The sequence below is a fragment of the Ambystoma mexicanum genome, chromosome 1q, assembly GCF_040938575.1.
Source record: "Ambystoma mexicanum isolate Mex_15411 chromosome 1q, UKY_AmexF1_1, whole genome shotgun sequence".
Classification (NCBI taxonomy): domain Eukaryota; kingdom Metazoa; phylum Chordata; class Amphibia; order Caudata; family Ambystomatidae; genus Ambystoma; species Ambystoma mexicanum.
The window spans coordinates 1,092,358,155-1,092,383,001 of record NC_090922.1 but is presented as its reverse complement, the minus strand read 5'-3'; the positions used below and the strand labels follow the sequence as shown (position 1 = coordinate 1,092,383,001).

The window sequence follows — 24,847 nt, the reverse complement described above, 5'->3', positions numbered from 1 at the left end:
CTCATACCTCTAGTCGATGACATACATCCTAGAGAGTCCATCAGCATTTTGATGGTGACACCCTGACCTGTGCTCAATGGTGAAATCAAACCATTGCAGGTAGATTGACCATATCAATAGTTTTGGATTTTCTCCCTTCATTTGCATGAACCATCTCAAGGGTTGGTGGTCAGTCTGAATGACAAAAGTAGAACCATACAAGTATGGCCTAAACTTCTTCAGTGCCCACACAATAGCAAAGCATTCTCTTTCGATTGTTGCCCACCTTGTCTCAGGATCCTTCAGCTTATGGCTGATGAAGCAAATGGGATGCTCCCTACCTTGCTCATCCAGTTGGCTTAGAACTGCACCTATACCTACATTGGAAGCATCAGTTTGTACAATGAAAGTTTGGTGGTAGTCAGGAGCTCTCAGTACTGGAGCTTGGCAAAGAGCTTTCTTCAGTTTTTCAAAGGCCTGATTGCACTCCTCATTCCATTTGACCTTTTTAGGGAATTTTGGAGAGGAGATTACATTCAGTGGAGAAGCTATGGTCCCATAGTTCTCAATGAAATTCCTGTAATACCCAGTGAGGCCTAGGAAGGCTCTCACCTGGGTTTGAGTAGTGGGTGTTGTCCAATTTTGCACAGCTTCAATTTTGCTGAGCAAAGGCCTCCTTTCTCCACCTCCTACCTCATGCCCAAGGTAGACCACTTTACTTTGACCTATCTGGCATTTACTTGCCTTGATAATCAAATTGGCCTGCTCAAGTGCCTGCAAAACATGCCCTAGGTGATTCACATGTTCCTCCCAGGAGTGGCTGAAGACTGCAATGTCATCCAAGTATGCCATGCAGAAGTCCTCCATCCCAGCTAGAACTTGATTCACCATCCTTTGGAATGTAGCAGGTGCATTTTTTAATCCAAAAGGCATGACCTTAAACTGGTACAAGCCAATTGGGGTTGAAAATGCAGTTCTCCTTGGCATGGTCTGTCAAGGCTATTTGCCAATAGCCTGACGTAAGGTCAAATGTGCTGAGGTACTTGGCTGCACCAAGTTTATCCACCAACTCATCTGTCCTTGGCAAAGGGTGGGCATCAGTCTTCGTGACTGCATTAATAGCTCTATAGTCCACACAGAATCTCAAGTCTTTGGATCCTGCCTTTGGTACTAACACAACTGGGCTAGACCGTGGACTAGTAGAGGGCTCTATTACCCCAAGATCAAGCATCTTCTTGACCTCCCCTTTGATATGGGTTCTCACATTTTCTGACATTCTGTATCCTCTGCTTTTGACTGGCAGACAGTCACCAGTGAGTATCTCATGCTGTCCCCAAGGGGTCAAGCCTGGTGAGAGTGAGAACAGGGAGGCAAACTGATTTAACATAGATTTGCACTCCTCTTGTTGCTCAGGTGTCAGATCTGAAGAGATCGACTCCTTCAATTTTCTCATCTAAAGGTACACCTCTGAGGAGATCAGGGAGAGATTCACTCTCTTCTTCCTCTGCTGCTGAAGCTAGAAGCAAGGCTCCTACTTCAGGTCTGGAGACTTACGCTTTCAGTCGGTTGGTGTGGAAGACTCTGGTGGATCTGGGCAGACCCAGGGAAGCTTCTAGATAGTGGACCTCCCCAAGTTTTCCCACAACTTTGAAGGGTCCCATCCATTTGTCTTGCAAGGCCCTCTGCCTTGTTGGGAGCATAACGAGAACTAGCTGGTCTTGAGTGAACTCAACCATGTTAGCCTTTTTTGATCATGCCAATGCTTGACCAAAGCTTGTCCAGCTTTCAGGTTATCACTAGCTTCTGCCATCATGTGTGACATTCTCCTTCGGAGACCTATCACATAGTCACTCTGACTGGCTTGAGGGGAGGAGCACCTTCCAATCCCTCCTTAATCAGGACCAACGGACCTCTGACTGGATGGCCATAGAGAAGTTCAAAGGGAGAATAACCTACTCCCTCCTGAGGGACTTCTCTATAAGCAAAGAGAAGGCATGGGAGTAGAAGGTCCCACTTTCTTTTCAGAGGTTCCTCTAAAGCACCTATCATGCTCTTCATGGTTCTGTTAAACCTTACTACAAACCCATTCGTCTGGGGGTGATATGCGGTTGAGAACTTGTAAGTAACTTCACAGGTTTTCCACATGGCTTTCATGTAGTGGGACAAAGTTTGACCCCCTGTCGGATATTACTTCCTTAGGAAACCCAACCCTGGTAAAAATACCAAGGAGGGCCTTAGCCACAGCCGGAGCTGTAACAGTCCTCATAGGAATTGCCTCAGGGTACCTAGTAGCATGGTCTACTACAACAAGGATAAACCTGTTGCCTGAGGAGGTTGGGGGATCAAGGGGACCAACAATGTCAATCCCTACCCTCTCAAATGGGACTCCCACAACTGGGAGAGGCACTAAAGGTGCCACACATTCTTGGAGCCAACCTTACCACAAGTTTGCCAGGTATGGAAGCTCTTTCAAAACTTATCTACTTCCGCCCCCATTGTTGGCCAATAGAAGTAGAGTGAGAGCCTTTCCTTGGTCTTCTTGAAACTCAAGTGACCAGCCAAAGGAATCTCGTGGGCTAAGTGCAAGAACTGTTGTCTGTTTTCTTGAGGTACTACAAGGCGTTTGTAGTCTCCAGGTTCAGACTCAGTTGGTTCACTGTAGAAGAGGCCATCTTCCCAGTGCAACCTATACTTCCCAGGCTCTTGCCCATCAGCCTGAGCAGCTGCCTGGTGGCGGAGACCATCCAGAGTTGGACATTCTCTTTGTCCCTTACGAAAAGCTGCCCTGCTGGGCCCACCTTCTGCCAGTAAAGACTGCAGCTCAGGATGGTCCTCAGGGTCCAGATCTCCAATAAGTTCTTGGCCTCCCAATAGCTCTTCTTCAGAGTCTAGTTCAACCAGACAGGGTTGTACCTCCCCATCAGCCTCAGCTGGAGGTGGAGTTACAGGTGTAACTGTGGACAACCGAGGGGAAGTCCTTGTTGGAAGCACTAGAGTGCTTGCTGCTGGCTTTTTCCTAGGAGTCTTGGCTAACCCCTTTACTCCTGATCTGGTAGTTACTGCAGTGAGTTGCTCCAGTGGTAAAGGAGTGTGATCTGTCATCCTCTCCTTAGATAACCCTCACAGGGTTTTCTCTCTTGCAGGTTTTGTGAGCTACTGTAACCTTTTACTAGGAGGTCTGTGGGTATGTGACAACTCCAAGAGCTTTCAGGTCATTACCCAACAGAATCCTACCTGGTACTTCACATTGTATACTGACAGGTATCTTTACAGCCATATCATTACACTGGATGAGAACTGGTAACTGGGGACACATCTGCACAGGCCCTCCAGCTAACTTGGTGAGGCATGTGGGTGCCTTAGCAACATCCTCTGCCTTGAAAAATGATTCATCCACCACAGTTATGCTGGCCCCAGTGTCCCTAATGGCAGGAGTCTCCTGACCATTCACCTGGACACTGTCTTTATAATACTCTTTAGTATTATCTGGGATGGAATTATACACATCTAAATTCTGTTGTTCCCACAACCCCAGAGAGACTAAAGAAACACTGGCTGAGACACCAATGGGTTCATCAACCAGCAGTAGAAAGTTTCCACTTGCCATTGGGACTTCCTCTTCTGGAGCGAAGGAGGCAAGTTGGATCCCTGAAGGTTTACCCTTGCATCTGGGATCTCCTTTCACATGGTCAGTAGAGCCACAAACAAAGCATTTACTGAATGCCTTCTGGAATGGTGGCTTGTTCTGGCCTCCCTCTGGTTTGGCACCAGAGGGTACACTATTCTGCTGTGGCTTCCCTTGTGGCTGACCCTTATGGTTTTTTTTGGGGCCCTCTTTGGAATTTGCAGTATTCGAATTCTCTTTGGAGTCCTTTTAAGGCTGTTTCCTCTCATCCTTTTTCTGAGTTACCCCAGAATCCTTGTGAGTGGCCCTGTTGGCAACCCACAAGTCAGCAGCCTTAGCTAGCTTTCGGGAATCTAATTCCTTTGAATCAGCCATGTGCTGTCTGAGCTCAGGAGAGCAGGCATCATAAATTGACTCCAACATAAAAAGATTCTTCATACCTTCATAAGTGTTCACCTTGTAACCCTTAATCCATCCCTCTAAGTTTTTCAACCCTTCACTCACCCAGGTAGCTCAAGGGGTACCATCATGCTTTTTGAGGGTTCTAAACCTCTTAAAATACTGGGAGGGGTCTTCCCAAATCTAGTTATCAGAGCTAGTTTCACACATTCATACTCTTTCCTATCCTCCTCCCCCAACTCCATTACCACATCAGTTGCAACAGGGGGAAGCCTAGAGAACAACCAGGTGAGTAAGTCATTTCCTGTGATGTTCTGGAGCCCATGATTATATTCAAACAGAGACAACCAATCCAACACATCCAACTTAGGCTCATACATACCAAGCAATTCTTTAGGCTTCCGGGGTCTTTTAGGACTGGAACTTCTAGAGGAGCCAGAGAGAGAAGTATTTTCAACAGACAATTTCTTCATTTCTAGCTCATGCTTGAGCTCCATTTTCCTTAGCCTTAGTTCTTGATTCAGTTCCTGGTGTCTTTGTTCAGCCTGAGTGTTAAGTTTTTTAAACTCTAATTCAAGTTTCATCTTCTCTAGTTCAAGATATTGAGGACTAAGTGTGGAACTTGGTAACGGTACAGCAGGTAGAGCAGACAGAGGCCTGGGGGGGACTGTCACAGCAGCCTCATCCTCCTCTTCTGACTCTTCCTCAAGATCATCAACATTTGATTCAGTTTCAATCTCAATACTGTTATCTACAGTTGCTGGAGTGGTAGGTTCCTCTGAACCATCGTCCAGGCTTTGGTTAGCTAACAAACTTTCTATTAGTTCCATTTTCTTGCCTTTAGTCAGGAGATTCTTATGCTTACAGAGAACTCTTAAACAATCAGCAGTTTTTGTAGCAAGGGACTCATGACTATAACTTTCCATAGTTAACATGATAGAAAGATTACTTTTTCAGTGCTAAGCTTTGTGGTTAGTTGCACTAAGCTATCCTAAAGCACTCTAAAATGTATACTCAATACAAATCCCACCGCTGTACACCAGTGTTAGGCAGAAACCTGTGCAGTTCCCTTAGGGACCACTGCAAAAGATTTAAGACTGCAGGTGTTGGCAGTAAACCCACTTGGTAGCAGTCTGTACCACCCAGATTTACCTGGTAGCTGTGGCTGAGCAGTATGCAAAGTATACACAATATGCACTCAGACACAATAATACAAACAAACACTGACCAGAGCTTTGGTATTAAAGTATATAATTATTTATTTAAAAACACACTGTTTGAAACACTCCAGCACTCTTATTGTAAAACACTCTAAACACAGTTACTATTATAATATATACAACCCTTATTCCTTATCAGATAAGTCTTAGTTAACACCACTTATTTTCATACAGAGGTGAGCGCTTAACTATAGATGGCACTCCAATAAGTTCATGAATAAGGGAGGGAAAAAGACAGAATATGGAAAGATACACCACTCTAAGATTTAGGAACACTATTAGCAAGGCAGAAGATCAAAAAGTCACTTGTGAGCTAAAGTCCATAGGCTGGGCCCACTCTTGGAGAGAGCAGAGCACAAATGCGCCCAAGATCACACAGTTACACTAGGCTTAGAAAGTCTTGCACAGAGTGCAAAAAGAGTTGAGAGGCTCAGAAAAGTTTAGCATGGGTGCCCCAGGCTAACCCAGGTTCAAAAGCCGGGGGCTAAATCTACCCCGTACAGTCGGTGGCAAGGGAAGCCAGGCGGGACACGGTACCTTAAGTGGGAAGGATCCTCCAGCGGTGGCAGTTGTTCCTGGCAGCGGGTGTAAGTCTCGTCATCCAGGGGAAGAGAAGATCTCGACTTGGAGGAAAGATGAAGGTCGTTGCACTGCCAGGGAAGAAACCAGCCGCAGAGTTTTCCGGTTAAAGGTATTACCCTTTATTTCGCGGTCGTGGTAAAACGTGGTATTCCGGTTGCCGGGGTGCTTGGCACAGGCAAGGCGGCCACGAGATGCGTCGGGAAGGCGAAAAGACGGTGAAACTGGTTCTCCCCACCAGTCAAAGGAAGAAGACTTTCCGGCGGGAGGTCTCCTCTGTCGTTGGGAAAAGTGGTGAGACGGTCCAGCAGGACTCCACCGGTGGTGTCGTCGTGGCAGGTCGGCTCAGCTTCTCCCTCGTCGGATTCTTAGGTCCTGTGGCGACTTCTGAAGTTCCAGTCCCCAAGCCCTGCTTTTATGCAGAAAACCCCCATTCACTCAGCCTAGCTGTCACTCAAACATGCTAAGTGGTGAGCCGGCCGGCTCACCACTTGGGTCAATCAGGACGGAGTGCGACTTGAGTTGAGTGAATGGGGGTTTTCTGCATAAAAGCAGGGCTTTGGGGACTGGAACTTCAGAAGTCGCCACAGGACCTAAGAATTCAACGAGGGAGAAGCTGAGCCGAGGAATCCCAAGTAAAGCACCCGGACATTCCGTCCACCGTCGACCAGGGTTCGGAGGACCGGCATAACCACTGGAAGCCTGTCAAAGTTGTGTTGTCCAGAAGCGGGGACAGCTTCACGCTGTGCCGCCGACGACCGGAGCTGCAACGCTCCATTGCCTAAGAACACTTTGAACAAAGGACTCCCTCGCTCATCAGACGACCGCATTGTCCTGCCAGAGAAAGTTAAGGACGCAGACGAACCAAGAAGAATCCGCCAGTGGGTTTCCCACCACCCGAAGACCACAAAGACGCCAACAACCCAATGCCCTTGCTGGGCCAAAGTTCTTCATTGACTCTTTGCAGCAACTAACTATCGTCGTTGAGATGCACCGCACGCCTCATCTGTGCAGGACTTACACGACCGATCGTCGACAAGCACCGCCAGGCCCGAAGATGCTGCCTCAATGCCAACAAACTTTTGAGGACTCAATGCCAAGTTCAGCTTCGATGACTATCGACGGTCTGTAGCTCCTGTCTTAAAGGGAGACACAAGAAGGATCTGTCGACGACCCATCAAAGAAATCTACTAAACCAGGTACATTGGGGTGATATAACTTTGATAGAATGAAATAAGACTTTATAAGCAATATATGGACTGGGCTTGTTTTATATCTTTATTTACATGTTGCCCAGGTGGGGGGGGGGGGTCCTAACACAGAACTGTGCCCAAGGGTAGGGTCCCAAAATTCTGCCAATTGTTTTAACCAACTTGTTTTCCTCCTATGTCTATTGTTGGTTCACTTAATTGATTTGTATGCCATTTAAAACGGTCTAAAGTTGATGCATTTTAATGGAACCTAAGTAGTATCTGTGGTACCACATAGAGACTGTATACATTAATCATTTTAGAGTTGCCGGAGCACAATGTGTGTTACTGTATGTGTACATAATCAAAGCCTTATTTATATAAAGAACTGTCTTATCACTAACAGTGTGTGGACATTCCTTTGTGGGTGCTTGGGGACTACACTGTACTTAACCAGCTGGCATCACCTCCTGAGAGCTTAAGCCTTGATTGCTCGTCCACGTTACCAAATAGATAATCTTGGCTGGGGTGCTCTGTGCCTCTACTCTGCCATATAGAGAGCAGGCGTACAGATACCCCCTCTAGTCTTTACAAGGGCCAACTATCTAAATCCCTCGCTACGCCTGGCAATAAATGGCCAGTGATCAGCCATTATCCAAGTCCAAAAGGGAACGAAACAGAGGTGACCCCTATCGCGACTGTTATATGCTAGCTACTTGGAACCTCTACTGGAAGCAGTGAGGGTCAATAAGGATATACAGGTAATGTTTGGAGGGAGGGAACACAAAAATGCTGCTTTTGCAGACATGTTGCCGACCCTACACAACACGGGAAAATCCCTCGAGGCCCGAGGGGGGGAGATGAAGTTTTGGGGAAGTAGCAGGACTTCAAATAAGCCCCCACAAATGGGAGATACTGAACCTGACGAACCCCTTTCCCCGGGAGCAGGACCTCCGGAAAGAGTTACCATACAGATGGGTGGAAAAATCTATACAATATATGGGGGTCAACCTTACTAATAAAATGGAGACGCTCTACACAGCCAACTATCCACCTCTTTTGGAGAGAATTAAGAGTAAACTGGTGGAATGGGGCCAGTTGAATGTAACATGGATGGGCAGAATCAAGGTGCTCAAAATGGCAATTCTCCCTCAAGTGCTGTTCCCGATACGGGTTCCCCCATCCTTCTTTCGTGCCTTAAAAAGTGTGTGGAGAGATTTGTGTGGAACCAGAAAAAGACAAGGGGGAGAAGGAGGAAAAATACAGATACACCCAAATAAGACACTGGGTGCTGCAGGGGCCAGTAAGGGAAGGGGGTGACAAAAGCTTTAACCCCATTCGAAAGCTATCTCACAAGGGAAATCGGGAAATGCGCACCTGGTGTGGGCTATGTATTGGCTCAACAGGGGAAAGAACTGGTGGAGAGGAAATACATGGAAACATTCAGGGGGCATCTTGATAGAGGAAGGGGAATGGAAACAGCTATGGGCACACATCCCCAAGCTAACTAGATCTCTACAGAGCCAAGAAATCTGGATAAAGGTAATGCTACAGTGGCACCCAATGCCAGAAAGGCTACATAAATTCTACAACTCAGTATCAGAAATGTGCTGGAGGGGATGTATGGTGAGATCTTGGAGCCACATCTGGTGGGAATGCCTGTATATGCAGACCTTTTGGGCTACAATAGTAGAGCCAATAAGGACTCTGGGGATAGAGGAAGTTGGGAACATGGGGCTGCCACTTCTCGGAATAGGGGACATACCTACCAAAACAGAGCCAATGGTCTATGTTATCCTGATGGCGGGCGCCCTGTCAGTGGCACAAAGGTGGAAATCAAAGAACCCCCAATGGAACATGAATGGGTGGGCAAGGTGTGGAATTTTGTGACCATGGAGTGGGTGTCCTACTCACTACGAGGAGACCACCAAGGCTTTCTAGCAGATTGGGCAATAGTTATGGAATATCTCAAGGAGGCAGTGAGGTGGGCCTGGTGTTCAAAAAGAACTAGACTGTTGGGACTGCTATAAGTGACACAGAAAATGTTGTTTTGCTAGCAAATGGAAGGACATGGAGGAGGGGTTTAAGTTAACTGAAAAGGGGGCCAAAAGGTGGTGCTCAAGGAAAAGTGGACTGGGGGTGTGAGCTCATGGCGGAACCTGAGGTGGGGGGGGAGGGTGGAGTTTGGATGTAATGTTATATTGAAAAGGTTAATAAAAATTACATGAACAAAAAATAAGAATAAAAAGGAGCATGCAGTGGAGTCCTTCCCCTCCTTTGGTATCCTAGATATTTAAGCTTCACCCATGCTACTGGAGGAGATCCCTTGCAAGAATATGCTAAAAAGGCTATGCAGCTGTGTCAGTAGGCGAACAGTGAATTGTTTGAAAAAAGAGGAAGTGAAGCCATCCAGGTCTGTGGCCTTGGCAACCTTCTAGGAGGAGATAGCCATCAGGATCTCCTCCTTTGTGATCTCCATTAAGCTGGGCCTGTTCTGAGGTGAGCCGTGGCATGGGACACCCATCGAGGAACCAGTTATCGTTGAGCACTCCGGGTGTTCAGACATGTAGAGGGGCCTGTGAGAAAGTCCTCACTTCTTTCCCCAAAAAATCCTCACCCCTCCCCAGGTGGCTAGGGGGAAACCATTGCTCTTGGATCCCAACCCTGGAGGTGGATATGCGAGGGAGCATCACCTTGGAGGAGAAGACTTGGGGAGTGAGGGTGAGGCACGCTTCAGTGAGATGCAGTATCCTCCCCGCCCCCCATTTCCCTTTCATCAAGAATCTAATGTCCCCCAGACTCTTATGGGATATTTCCAATAATTTCGCTAGTGCGCTAGAAAACCATCTCTGAATGTATACCACTCTGGTACTGAGACAAAGAAGAGGCCACACAAAGTTACACTCATGCTTTACTGACTCAGACATGCGCACACACACACACACACACACACACACACCACTCTGGTAGTGGGACGAGCAAGAGGGATACAGAGTACAAAGACTATTGTGAACTCCATGTGAATAATCTGCACCTGGAGCCAAAGGGGCGGTATAAATGGCCCGCTGACGTGAGGCTAATGAAGTAGGAGAAAGCGACGCAGGAGAAGGAAGCCAGGGGCTTGTAGACGGAGCAGCCGGAGGAAGAGTCGGGAAGAGACAGAGGCGCTGCAGCAGAAGAAGTGTGTGGCTGGCATCGTCGGAAAGTCTCCAGAGTCAGAGTTTGGCCACCGACCTCCAGTAGACAAGAGGACTCCAACTTTGTGGACCGGTGTTGTCGGATGCCCAGGACGAGGGGCTTACCGAGCCAGGAAGAGCTGCAGCAGCAAGGGACCGACAGAAGCAGAGAAGGGCACAGGAAGACAGCGTACTAGTTGAGTCAAGTGAGGCCGAGTGACTCTGGGACTGTTAGGGAGAATTCTCATTTTATGGCTAATTTCCCTTACCTAAAGAGTCCCCCACCAGCCTTGCTGGATTTGAAGGGTTTGTTTCTTTTTACCTGCTAAGAGTGAGACTCTTTTTCCCAATCTTAGGCATTTTTGCTAAGTGTGTTCTAGGCTATTTTTGTGTTTAATGCCTATGGGATCTTTCTCAGCCCCATAGGAACCAACATTATTCACATGTGTCACACAGCACCATCAGTGCAGTGACACAGGGGTGTCATAGCGACCCCCACACATAGAATCCATACCCTGGGACTGACTACTGTCTCCCAGGGCATGTAAAGTCCCCATTGACTTTACTAGTCAAATCCTATGACCTAAACCAGTATAACCCATCTTACTATGGAGGTACTGGAAGGGGTTAATAGTTTTTCCCCTATGTTCATTTTCGAGAGTGTACACTACAATACCTCTCAAAGGTTTCTTGCTGGTGGCAGTGGTTACTACCATAAATATTCGACTGCAAATATTTCTCTATGGGATTTTCCCATTGTTCGAGGCTATGACATTTTCTGACAGCCTCAAACATACCGCCGGTGCATTTTAATATTAACTTTGCTCAGGTAGGTTTTATTTGCCAGAACCTTAATATAACTTCTTTCTCGTGTCTTTCTCTACAATCCTAACCCAGGTAGGGGATCCTTTGTTTGTCCGTTTGGCGGGCTTCTGCCCAGAAGCCCTCCTTCCGGCGCCACTGAGTCTGGGGTGGGTCCATTGTGTGGGAGGGGGAGTAGGACCCCTGGACAGGGTGCCTCAGCAACCCATGTCACACTCTATCCTGATAGGCTGGAGGGTCTCCCGCCAAGATGACCACTCCACTGTGTGAGTGACAGCTAGGCTGTATTAATGGGGATCTTTTTGCATAAAAGCAGGGCCCTGAGGACTGGAAGAGCAAGACGTCGCCACTGGAACTAAGAAGCCGAAGAGGAGAGAAGCCAAAGACATCTGCAACGACTGAACCACCGGTGAAGCCCTGCTGCAGCGTCTCACCACTTTTCTCCACACGACGAGAGAAGATCTTCACCTGCAAGAGCCTTCTTCCCTTGAGCTGGTGGGGCCAACCAGTTTGCCAATCGCCTTCCCGGACCTGCCTTGGTAGAATCTCTTGTACCCAGTACTCGGAGGCCGGGTAGGTAGGCACCAGTCCACCCGCACCGCGATTTAAAGGAGCCTACCTTTTATTCCTCGGGCTGCACCGCGGCTGGTTTCATCCCTGGGTAGAGCAGTAACTCTAACCTTCCTCCACGACGAGCGCCTCTCTTCCTCTGCCGGATCACCCAAACGGCAGGAACTACCAGGAACAACCGCCACCGTAGGAACCACTTCTCCATTTTAAGGTACATTGTTCAGCCAGGCCGCCCTTTCTTCGCGGTAGTGCTAAAGGTGTTTTAAATCCTTTACCTACCTGTTGGGTTGGCCGCCCCACTCTCTTAACATTGTCTTTTCAAACTTTTGCAACCACCTCTTCAAATATCGTTAACCAAAGACTTGACTGCAGCTACAAGAACATTAACTAACTCTGGCACACGCCTATTGACTGGTCACATTGTTAGACCTGCCTTCTCGAGATTGATTCTCCATTCGAACTGTGTGGTGCACCCCTTTCTTATAACTACTCTTTCTTCCCTCTGTATAATCATTGTGAAATGCCATTTTGCTCAGTTTTCATTTTAAGTATTGCTTACACTGATCACAAGTAGTGATGACTTACCACCTTTGGGAGTAACTCTCTGTCCACCCAGAAGTTCTCTATCCTGGAGAACATTTGGCGATTGCGGAAAAAACAAACCTTACTTAGCATTGGGGTGTGCATGATGCCAGGCCTCTAATAGGTCGGAATCTGCCAGTTGTTTCAGGCTATACCAGATTGGCCGAGTGGCTCTCCAGTATTGCTCTTTGGAAGTATCCCAATTAGGAACCATAGGTAGGTTAAGGTCCCCTGCTAATATGCTAATAGCATGTGTCCAGTAGTAAACGCCAACAACTCCCCCAAGGAATCATGCAGAAAGTCATTCTGCCCAGTATTTGGCCCATAGATTGATGGTAGGGTCACCTGCACCACTCCTCCCAGCAGTCCAGTGAGATATCTGCCCTCCCCATTGACCTTGGTCTTATCCACATGAGGGGGGAACCCTTCCACTCATTAAAATGTCCATCCCCTCTTCCTAAAGCGACAAGAGGAGAAGTATTGGTGTGGCTAGTTACGTGACCACACCCTAAAAGTGTCTGCTTTCTTCAAATGAGTTTCTTGTATGAAGGCTAGGTCTACTGGCTGGCGCTTCAGCATTTGAAGCAAGATGGAGTGTTTTCTAGGGGAATTTAGGCCCTTTACATTATACATCATAAATACCTAAATTCCCCCATACCAGATAAGCCAAACATCCTCAAATGTAGCACCCCAGTTTCCAATGCCCCAGGTTCCCCTCCACTTCTACCGGGACCACAGCTTCTGGACCTACCATGCGCAAGCTAGCGGGTGTCCAGGTTAGCAATAAAACCTGTGACAAATACGCTTGTAACCCAACAACGTGAAAAGGATAACAGTGTGTTAACTTCCTCCGGAGATTGTTGTACTATATTAAACATGGCTCCCCTATGATCAGTCAGCCAGTGGGCCCCAGTAGGATATTCCTCGCCTTTCTCAGTCTGTCTCCCTATGCCCGCCTCCAGCTTCCATTCAGGTATACTTCTCGGGACAACCCCATGTTGATGCCAAGGACTTTGGCCACCTCATCTGGTGTCGAAAAACAGGCTGAACAGGAAAGTCAATCTGCACTTAACCTGCTCCTGTTCTAGTTTCCCTCTAATTGGGCAAAATGTTTGCCTTTTCTGTAGGGTTAATGCCGCCAGGCCCTGGTATATGAGGAGCTTTTGGTTGCTCTAGGTAATTTTCCCTTTCGCCTTAGAATCTTCTCCTTGACAGTGTATGCATTAAATTCCATTATGTCTCTAGGCTGCCAATGTGCCCCCCCCCCCTCTGTATAGGACGAACCCCATGTACATGGTCTAGATTAATGTTCTCAGCTGCGATGTCCAGCAATGTCTCTAATCTGCCCCTTCAGAGCATTCCTGCAGACCTCGGATTCTTACTTTCTCTCCCAGGTCTGTCCTCCGAGTCCTAAAAGGTGGTACTCAGATCATCCACTCCTTGCTTAGTCCCTACCAGTTCACCCTGAAGGTGGATCACATGCTCCTAAAGAGATTGTATGGCCTCCTCAGCATCTCCAACTCTGGTTTCATCTGTTCCAGGCCTTTGGAGGTGTACATAGGATTTCATTATCCCTTTTGTAGCTCCCAAGATCTTGCGTTTGACTGTGTGCAATGTATTCTTTGAGCGTTGCTATACACTCCACAAGGTCTTTCTTAGAGAGGGGATTTGCACCACCCCGTTGCACTTAGGAACCAACATTGTGGCACCCACCTTCCTTCTCACACCGGGTCATTGTCGGGGACCAGAGGGAGTCCAGGCCTGCCCTTGCCCTGGGTTTTATGCATGGACTTGTGAAGCACTCCAGCCCCTTCAAGGTCTTTCCTTTCTGTGGGAAGCAGCAGACAAGAGACAGCGCATCGGGAATGGGAGTGCATGGGCACCCGCCCTAGTCTTGGCTTCTGGAATTCCACCTCAGCCTACCAGCTAGCAATGCACGAAGGGGGGAGGGCGTGAGTAAAGCACTATGCAAGGGGCGCCACACAAAGCCTCTCTTCCTTGCCTGTACAGGATGTTGATACAGTGCTCCCAGTCGCACCCTCCGCTCACATCCGGTCAGGCGTGGCCCTGGAGTGTCCTTGACGGGAGGCCGCGGACCATGGCACTGCCAAGTGTAAAGCCATCAGCTACTGACCACAACAGGCCTCCTCCTGTTCGTGTGCTCCTTGGCTTTTCTGTGGGGCTAGCATCAATACATTACAGAGAGACTGCGGCCCCATACAACACTAGAAAGCAACTCGCCCCTAAATGATAGTCTGCGACCACAGACTCCCGGTCGCCTCGCCAAACCTACCAAGCCACTCGCCACGTGGCCTCCTCCACGGCTCCGGCAGCCTCTATCAGGGTGTGGCACACCCGTCCCCGCTCCAGCCCATTTGCTCCAGAGGGTCCACCAATGTACTCACTTGGGCCATCACACCTGCGCACATGCTAACAGACAGGCCAGGGAACATTACAACCAGGGCTGTTTGAGGTGCTCAGAAAGTAGCCATCTTAGGCTCTGCCAGCCACGCCTCCCCCTAAATTTTTTGTTGTTGCTATAACGCCTAAATCATGGACTTGGATCCAGGCGCACTAGAATGGGCCCTTGGAAACATTGAGTGTTTTAAATCCACAAGTCGTTTAAAAGAGTAAGTATACAATTCATTCAGCACCATCCACCCTTATGTTCTTGACTAGGTCAAGAGTGTGTTGGTAGCATGAGCATACTCTACTTCAACAGGATTGGAAAAGGGTTGAATAATTGTTTTTATAAAAATACATCAGACAGTTTTACTGACGCGCTGCGGCCGGCAGCGATTAAAGAGGCCCTGTGGGTCGCGGAGTGTTGTATAGGTCACCCGACACTGCTGGTCAGGACAGGGCGTCAGGTATGGGGTAGAGTGCTGAAAGTATTAAAGATGCATAATCCATACTCCCCGCACCTCCCCACTATAGCAGGCGCGTTCTCCGAAGTGAGTGAACTGGCGGTTGCCAGACAGTGGGATCAGAAGGGACTCGCTACGTGGGGGGATTCGTACAAGGATGGGGTTTTTCAGGAATTGGGGGACCTGGTGCGGGTGGAGGGTCTTACCAAATGCCAGCTTTTACAATACATCAAACTGGTGAGTGAAGGTGGCAAAAGAAAGAAGGTTGGCAAACTGGCCACCGGAACTCGCTGCATTGCTAACATTGATGTATAACATTGGCATCAGGTATCTCAATTGTACGAATGTTTATTGAAAGTTAACAGGAAGCGCAATAAGGGGATGAAAGAGCGCTGGGAAGTGGACCAAGGCCAGTAGTTTACAGATGTTCAGTGGGACAATGCATTGATTTTTTTTTAAGGTTTCATATAATGTAATGTTTCAGATTCTGCAACTAAATGAGCTACACTGCACCTATAAGACACCTAGTCGAATAGCGAATTCAGCCCCTGAAATGGCACCCGTCTGACTGTGGTGGGGGGTGCTGATGTGTTTTGGCAGTGCCTGCTGGTGAGCACCTTCTGGCACCAGATAAAGTTGACCTGTGTTGGTGCTGGGGTTACGAAATATAAATGGGACCCAATAGATTGCTTACTGGGTGCCTATCCAAGGCCAGACAAATCGACATGTGATTAAATGTATGGACCTAGCATGCATCTTAGCCAAAAGGCTTATAGCTATGTCCTGGAAGTTGAAGGGAGGGGCTCAATATTGTCTATGGTGCAAGGATTAGGAGTTACGGAGCACTACAGAGACTGCTGCCTGGTACAGGGCCATGAGAGAAGGCATTTGTAAACCTAAAGAGACAACTGAGGCATGGAACACACTCATCCTGGCGATGTTCCGCCCATCGGATGATAAGCCCATTAACAGTGGATTGTGGCTCCCTTTAAAAGTATGATTCTGATAAACTCTTTGATAATGAGATGAATGTGTTAAACCATGGTTTGCATTTGATTAAACTGAGCAGTATTCGCCACCACATGGGGGTTCCCAGGTAGGAGAGTCTTACTGGTTGTGCACTGTTCGCCTCCGAATCTTCACTAGAGGATGTCGACCCAGAATGCCTTGTTTTCTTGTATGTGGTTGCGTTTTCTTTTTTGGTTGTAGTCTGTTTGGTGCTGTCCTGTTCTCAATGTTGTACTTGCTACTTTGGAATGTAACATTTGCTATGATTCTGAATAGCTGATAATACTGCTAATAAACAGAATTTTATATACAAATTAGCTGACACTAGCGCCTTGAGAAAGGGCACGTCACCAAAAAAGAAAAAAAAGAAATTGACAGTTGCACATCCTCTTAAGTGCCACCTTTTCCCTGCAATTAGATTGCTTTAAATACTACTAAGTAGCTTCAAAGACCCAGAATTGTCAGGGTCTGGCAACGTATGTTGCAATAAATCATATGTTCCAATGTACTATACTGTGATATTTGTATAGCGCGCTAAGCCCTGTTAGATAAACTAGTAACACTTAACGAAGAAACCATATCCTAGAAAATAAAGATAATTCAGAGACGCATGAAACTTTGCATAGGTGATTAGTACAGGTGCATGGTAAAAAATGTTTGATCACCCTTCAGTTTTTTACCCTGCCTCGGAAGGGGGGTGGGGATTAACGGGAGCTAAAGTTAGGTGAACAGCAACATTATTAGTGCTTTTCTGAAGCTCTAGTAAGACTGTTCGGCCCAGAGGGTGGGCGGGAGTGAGTTCCATTGTTTGGCTGCAAATGTTGGGAAGCAAGATCCCCCAGATTTTTGTCTCTTGAATTTCAGTTGGGTGAAGCGGTGGGTGTAGGCTGCTCTTGTTGGTCTGGTCGGGTTTGCTTTGGTGATTTTTTTGGGATAGGTAGGGAGGGGCCACATTGGACAGGCACCGATGATCCATTCACGAATCGGTAGCCAGTGGGCAAGTTTTCTTGCAGCAGTGACGTGATCAGCTTTGGGAATGTTGAGTGCAGCACGAAGAGCGTTATTTTGAATGACCTGCATTTTATGAATATTGGTGTCTGTGGTGCGTGAAAAAAGGGCATTGCAGTAGTAAAGTCTGGAACCTATGGTGGCGCCAGCTATAGTCAAGCAACTATCAGTGGAGAGGAAATGTCTACCTGCATTGATTAGTTTGGTCATGTAGGCGGCACAGTAGGCGATGGCACGCATCACGTTAGCGAGAGTGAGGCATCCAAGTATAACCCCACGGTTTTTACTACCGGGGAAACCAGGATTGTTACTTTATCTATGTTGTACGAGTATGGAGGGATAGTTTTTGGATTACTGAAATGGGTCTATTATGAGGATCTCGGTCTTATCATTAAGGGATAGACGGTGTGTGGCCATCCAGGATTGGATTGTTGGGTATAACAAGTTGAGAGAGGCAGAATCTTTTTCGTAGTTTCCAGAGAGGGGGAGCAAAATCTACTTGTCATCTGCATAATTTGTGTAGATATGCCAATGGAATCGAGGGTGAAAAGTGGTTTTGTGAATATGTTGTATAAGGTGGGTGACACACAAGATCTTTGCAGGACCCCGCAGGAGAAAGGGGCTGGTGGTGCGCTGGCATTTTTTGCAAAAACTCTCATGGATCAGTTTCCTAGGAAGGAGGATAACCAGGCTGAGGCCTCTGGTGAGAAGTTGGCAGAAGTAGATAGGTGCTGAGCTATTGCATGGTCCACTACGTCAAATGCAGCAGAGAGGTCTAGGAGAAGCAGCAAGGCAGGCTTACCTTCATCTCTTATATCCTCGATTTGGAGGTCAATTAGGGCTGTTTTGGTCCCATGGCCTGGGCTAAAGCCAGATTGGCGTATGCCCAGTATTTTGTTGGTTTCAAGGTGTCTGAGTCTGTAGGTAGGCTGCTCTGTCAAGGATTTTGAGTAGAAAGGGGACAGTTGTGATAGGGCGGTGTTAGGGAGAATTCTCTCTTTAGGCTGAATTTCCTAACTAAGTGAGTCCCCCAGCAGCTTTGCTGGATTTCTGGAGTTTGTTTTTTTTCCTCCTGCCAAGAGTGAGACTCTTTCTCCCACTCTTGGACATGGTGTTAATTTGACTGCTTATGTGTTTTATGGGCTATGGGGTCCTTTACTCCATAGGGTCTCATGTGTTTTTACTATGTGTGTTACACAGCACCCTCCGTGCAGTAACACAGGGGTGTCATAGTGACCCCCCACCATAGACTCCTTACCCTGGGACTGACTACTGTCTCCCAGGGCATGTAAAGTCACCATTGGCTTTACTAGTCCCAAATTATTAACAGACACCAGTACAAACCATCATATTGTGGACGTACTGGTTGGGGCAATTTGATTGCCCCGGGATCTGTTAGTCGAGGGGGCACGTCTCCGTCCCCCCCTGATCGAGCTTTGGCTGGTGGCAGTGGAAACTACTTTTTATATTCGACCGCAAATATTTTCCTGTGGGATTTTCCCATTGTTCGAGGCTACCAACTTTAATTATTTAATTCTCGTAGCCTCGAACATACCGCCGGTATATTTATTTAATGTTAATTTGCCGGTTGGTATTTTTTTGCCAGGACTCGATTCTAAAATGGCATCTGTGTTCTCTTCTGTGACTCCAACCCAAGTTGAGCCCTTTGTTCCACTTTTTAGCGGGCTTCTCCACAGAAGCCTCCAAAAGTGGTGCCACTCTGTCTGGGTACCACAGGGTGTGTAGGAGGGGGTTTAGGCACCCTGGACTGAGTTACCTTGGTAACTCAAGTCGCACTCGTGTGATTGGCCCAAGTGGTGAGCCGGCCGGCTCACCACTTAGCATGTTTGATTGACAGCTAGGCTGAGTGAATGGGGGTATGCTGCATAAAAGCAGGGCTTTGGGGACTGGAACTTCAGAAGTCGCCACAGGACCTGAGAATCCAACGAGGGAGAAGCTGAGCCGACCTACCACGACAACACCACCGGTGGAGCCCTGCGGAACCGACTCGCCACTTCCCGACAACAGAGAAGATCTCCCGGCTGGAGAGGCTTCTTCCCCTGACTGGTGAGCACAACCAGTTTTACCTTCCTTCTTCGCACCCCAGACCGGTTTGTGGTCGAACTGCCTGTGCAAAGCACCCCGGCGGCCGGATAGCCACTCACCAGTGAACCGCGAATCAACGGACCGCTTCTTGTACCTGAGAAACTCTGCGGCTGGTTTCTTCCCTGGCAGTGCAACGGACTCCTGTCTTCCTCCACGACGAGATCCTCTCTTCCCGGACGAAGCACCGACTTGCATCCGCTGCCAGGAACAACTGCCCCCGCTGGAGTCTTCTCACCACTTTAAGGTACTGTGTCCACCAGGCCTCCCTTTCTAAAGATTGCTACAAGGTAATAATAACTCCTTAACCTTCTGGACTGGGCTGGCTGCCTTGACCCTCCAACTGGTCCCTTTCTTTGGTCCAACTCCTTTTTGAACCTTTTCAAGACTTTTTTGCACTGCAACCGTGTGACCTTGGACACATTTCGTTTCGCTCCTCTTAAAGCGGATCCGGCCTACTGACTTAATTCACGGTTTTACTTTGCCTTCCTCTCTTGTTATGTTCTTGTAAAAGTGTTGAGATCTCTTTCAATTTGTTCTCTGCTTTTCTCTCCCTTTTTAAAACAAACTATTAAAGTGCCATCTACGTTAAGCGCTCACCGCTGTCTGAAAATAAGTGGGGCTTTACTTAAGACTTGTCTAATATTCTTTTAAGGGAGTGTATATCTTTTAGTGACCGTGTTTTTGAATTGCTTACTATTAGTGCCTGTGTGTTTTTCTAGATGTGGTTTTAAATAAATAATTATATCTCTTTTACACCAAGCCCTGGTCAGTGTTTACTTGTTCTATTGTGTTCTCTTGACCTATTGTGAATACTCTGTATACTGCCTAACTCTTCTTGGGGAGGTCTGACTGCTCAGCCACAGGTACCAAGTGAATCTGTGTGGTACAGACTGCTACCAAGTGGGTTTACTGCCAAACACCTGTAGTCTTAAATCTTTTGCAGTGGTCCCAGAGGGAACTGCACAGGTTTCTGCCTAACAGGCGGTAGTTAGTAAGGATTGCTGGATCCAGTGTAGATTTTTTGATGGGGAGGAGCACACAGGCTTCTCTAAGGCTGGTAGGGACTCGTCTAGATAAGAAAAATGTGTTAAAGGTGGTAATGAGGGGGGTGAGGTGTTCAGAACAGCCTTTTAAGAGGCTTGCAGGAGAGATGTCACCTTTGCAACAAAAAGGCGTGAGACCTTTGATGATGGCTTTAACTGCAGCTTCTGAGACATTAGTGAAGTGAAACAAAGGACAGACATGGTGGATGCCAGTTGAGGTTTTTATAGAAGGTTGGATCAAGGTTTGTATGGTGTCAATATTCTTTTGCAGGGTTTCAATTTTGGTGAGCATGGCGTTTTGGATCTTTATTTTATTTATTATTTATTTATTCACATTTGTTAAGCGCACATCAGACCGAAGGCATATTGGAGCACCTTGTGAAAGGAGCTTTAAATATTTCCACCTAAAATGTTCTAATGCATATAGGCTTTGATTTGGGTGCCCTACTGGAGGCCTTGATGGAAAAGCAGCGACAGGAAATGTAGGTTCATAATTGTAGACAGAATGTATATCAATCATACTTTATTGTGGGCGATTTGAACCTAAAAGTGGAGATTTATTTGATTCGCCCAGATTTAAAATGAAGACCAAGATGTGATTTCTGTTAAGAAGTTTTTGTACTGCACCCAATCACTGCTGCAGCAGTCTCATAATGCCTGTGTTTTGTGTCCAGCAAGTGGTGCATTGTTTTCCAGATTTTCTAGGTTTTTCCAGATCTTAGATTGCAAGGAAAAGGTAAAGGGGAGGGTGTACACGAAAAGAAAAATCGTAAATGACTTCGGACGAATAGGAAAAGGCAAAACATTAGGCAGACTGGAGAAGGCTAATGTTTTTGAGAGCTTGGGTGCATGATGCTCTAATAAACCAGAACATTACAGAATTGTGCCAGACTTTTTTTTTTATTTGAGTTTACCAATATTCTGTATTACAGCACAGGTAAATGCAGGTTTAAGACCAGAATCCAAACTCAAAATTATGTAAAACCAAATAATTCCTTCCACCCATACTCTGCACCAAACAAGTCCCTGATAAATAACAGTAATTCAACCCTTGATTAAGTTGATCATTGGCAGCAAAGAAACCATCAACATGCACGTGAACGTTACATCATGTTCAATCCCACAACAGGCAACATGACCAATATGGCCAATATGTCACGATTGTCTAATTCAACATCTTGCTTTTCCATTTCATTCAACAATCTAAGCTGCAAATTGTCTAATACTACATTCAAGTGTATGTTCAGGGAGGCAATAAATCAAAAGGAAAGTCTGAGAATGTATGCCAGATTGAGTGCACACTACTGCTAACCCCATTGAGAAAGCCAGGCCATTTGAGGTCTCTCTGCTGACAACTTAATAAGGTCTCTAATTCCTGCATACACCGACTGAGCAGGAGGAGCCTTCCACTGTATGGCGATGTGTCGCTTGGCTAAAATCAATCGTAGTGAACACATTTGAAAATGTCATTACTCTTCTGACTTTGCGCCAGGTATCCCTATTTGCCATATATTGGCCTATAGTTAATGCCCCTTTTCCAGGGACGTTGCTTGAGAATGCAGTTACCTAAACGGCAACACTTAGTTAACAGTCTGTTGGACAATAGGCAATCCAGTTTACATCCCCATCTGTGTACAGAATTAGCTTTGTTGGATATACGCAAAATTACTTTGTGGAACAAAGATTACAACCAGAACACTTTGCTGGTAATGTTGGATCAGCTGATTGCAACATCCTAGATCACCAACTCCTTCGACAGACTTGTCTGAGCCAAAGGTGTGTGTCTTTCCTCTGCAAGGAGACACCTTTTTAACTAAAAGACTTACTTGTGTAATTTGAACCTCCTTTGCTACCCACACATGTCAAACTGTCTGGAGTTCCCCATGGAACACTTAGGCCTGCTCTAATTTTTAAAAATGTACATCAAGCCCGTTCACACATTTCTAGCTAATCTCAGTGTAGTTTTTTTTTTTATTGCTACGGCAATGATACTCAGTTGCATTTGAAAATATTGAAGGACAAGGATTCAGCTAAATTGAGATTTTCCTTTTTTTGGAATCCAATAAAAATGGAATGGATCTCAATTGGCTTAGTCCTAATGCCTCAAAATCTGAACATGGTTTCTTCAGACAAAAAAAAAAAATATATATATATATATTAAAATAAAAAAAGGACCTTCAACCTCTATTCAACAGATAATTTTCCTCTCCCCATCTTTTCTATTCTAAGATCAAAAACCTTTATGAGTATTTGTATATCCCACAATGGACAGGTCTATTCAGGTCCTCAGTCAGCTCGGAAGTCAGTTCCTCTTCCTATTAGCTCAGTTTAAAAAGTTATGGGGATTTCTGCAGGTCACATTGCCAGAGTGATCGTCTCCAAGTTCGATCACAGAAATTTACTCACACCCAGTTGAACTAATATACTGTAGAATCATGTGGACCACATTATAAATGCTCCTCTTTTTGCCCCTATGACACCCATTTTAGAGGGTTGTCACTGATACCCACTTCAAGCTATAATTTATTACAAAAATGCCTCTTACTCAGAAACGCGTGTTTAGCTAAGTACCCATGATTTAGAGGAGCTCTGGAATTACTATACCTCATCCAATCGGATATCTAGGATTGCCCAAACACCATCTCTTGGTGGTCTTCAGCGAGAACCCTCAAATCTGGGGAGGCAGATCTTTTGCATTTCAAAGTGCCTTTATTTGGACTAGTTTGCCTCTGACCTTAAGATTACAATTGCACATACTGCTAAAAAAGCAACTAAAAATAAAACTTGCATGGTCTACTTAACCACTAGCATTGTCAAGTACTTTTTAGGAGTGTCCCTTCTGACATATATGTATGCACCAACAGACCTGTCCATAGCTGCCCTCTAAATGGCTGCTCTCAGGTGGATATGTACTGAGAACCAAGGAGTCTGCCTACCAGGGCTTCTGATTTCTCTGAGAAAAGATCAGAGTAGCGGTCACTGAGACGGTTAGCATGAAATAAGGCGTCTATTGTGGCCGATAACTGGGGTGGCATTATTAAGATTTTCTATTACACCAATCAGTATGTCAAAACACTCAGATCCCACCTCCCTCAAATTTGCTGAAGATTTTCGTTTTGCGATCCACACCTGCATGGGATTCGATTTTGGAAGTGCGTCTTGTTAGAGCATTGATAATTTGTCTGAATAATTATTCTCCATTAATTTGTGTATGTTTGGAGTTTACAAGCTTGAACCTTTGAGTGAGGCAAGCTTTGTAGTCCATTGTCAGGTACAACACCGCAAGGGGTTTGAAAAATAAACATGGTCGGTAACTGGGTTAATGGCCTTTTGGTGGTGGTACATAGAGCTGGGAGAAGCAGAAGCTCAGGGTGGGGCCGGGGCGGTGAGGCCACATGTGTCCATGGCGTGCAAAGGGTTCCGGAACACAGACGCCTGCAGCAGTCTTGGTGCACCTGCCAGATACTGAGTGCAGCAGAGTGACTTAATTACCTAGCCACCAAGCTCAATCTATGGCTTCAGTAGAGCGCACCAGATTGACCAATGCTTGTTCGTTGTGGGGAGTGAAGAAACAAAGCTCAGCTTCCTACCTGGCTGTAACTTCTATTCTCCAGCATGTGCCTTACATGGATTCACACTCATGAATAGTCCGCATCAGGTTGGGAATCCTCAGTAATATTAAAATAAGTTTGCTTTAAAGCTAAAACTGCTTGTCACTTCTATAGCCTATTGCTGTCACTTTGGGTCATACAGCCCAAACCAATGACATTCGTCCTCCTAAACTCCACCCCTGGTCATCGTCGTCAGATAAGGTCATATACATAAAGTGGCAGTTAGAACCAAGCAGAGCCAGAGAGGGCAATGTGGGAGGGTTTGCAGGTGAATCCATGCAAGACCCAAGCTGGAGAACAGGAGTTACAGTTAAGTAACTTTTCCCTTCTCCAACATGGGGTCTTACATGGATTCACATGCTCATGAATACAATTCCACAACAGTAAACATACACAACCACGCAACGTGGAAAGGCTCCACAGAAGCAATACATAACCCTTGAACAGACTCGTCTCATGCAAACAGGTTGCGAAGCACTGCTTGGCCGACCCAGGAATCCTCCCTGGAATCCCTGTCGATAGGGTAGAATCTTGTGAAGGTGTGGGTAGACCTCCATAAAGCAGCCCTACAGATGTCAAGCAGGAGAACACCAGAGAGTGTTAAGGATTTCAATCAGGCAATACACCCGGGTCTCGCCTAGCATGTTATATACAGATGAAATACTTATTTATTGTGTCTATAGGTTCAATAGTCTGAGTGATATACCACTCATATCACACCTGTCTCAAAATATCCCCCTCCCCCAGTCATCAGGCTAGTTGGTAAAGGTAAATATTTATTTATTATTTAAAATTCAAATCAAATATAAATTTTAATATATATGGGGCCGCAATCACCAATGTGGTGACAAAACAAGTCAGAAGATAAGTAAAGCAATTGAATTCACTTTTGAACAGCAGAGAAGATAACACATAGGGAAAGAGTAGTTTGGTTTGTGAAAAGATGGTGCTTAGGTTAATATTTCCCCCTGCAAAGTTCTTAATTCACTCATGAGCAATTCTACACAGATGTAAGTAAGCAGCATGTATTCAAGAGTAAAAGAACAGTGTATAGGGTTTGAA

At 46.3% G+C, this 24,847-nt stretch overlaps 1 protein-coding gene across 1 annotated transcript in view; it reads right to left on the bottom strand.

The window, feature by feature from the left end:
- Nucleotides 1-24,847, bottom strand: part of LOC138541759 (bromodomain testis-specific protein-like) — a 2,079,689-nt gene that overhangs the window by 1,429,973 nt on the left and 624,869 nt on the right. The window lies entirely within an intron of this gene.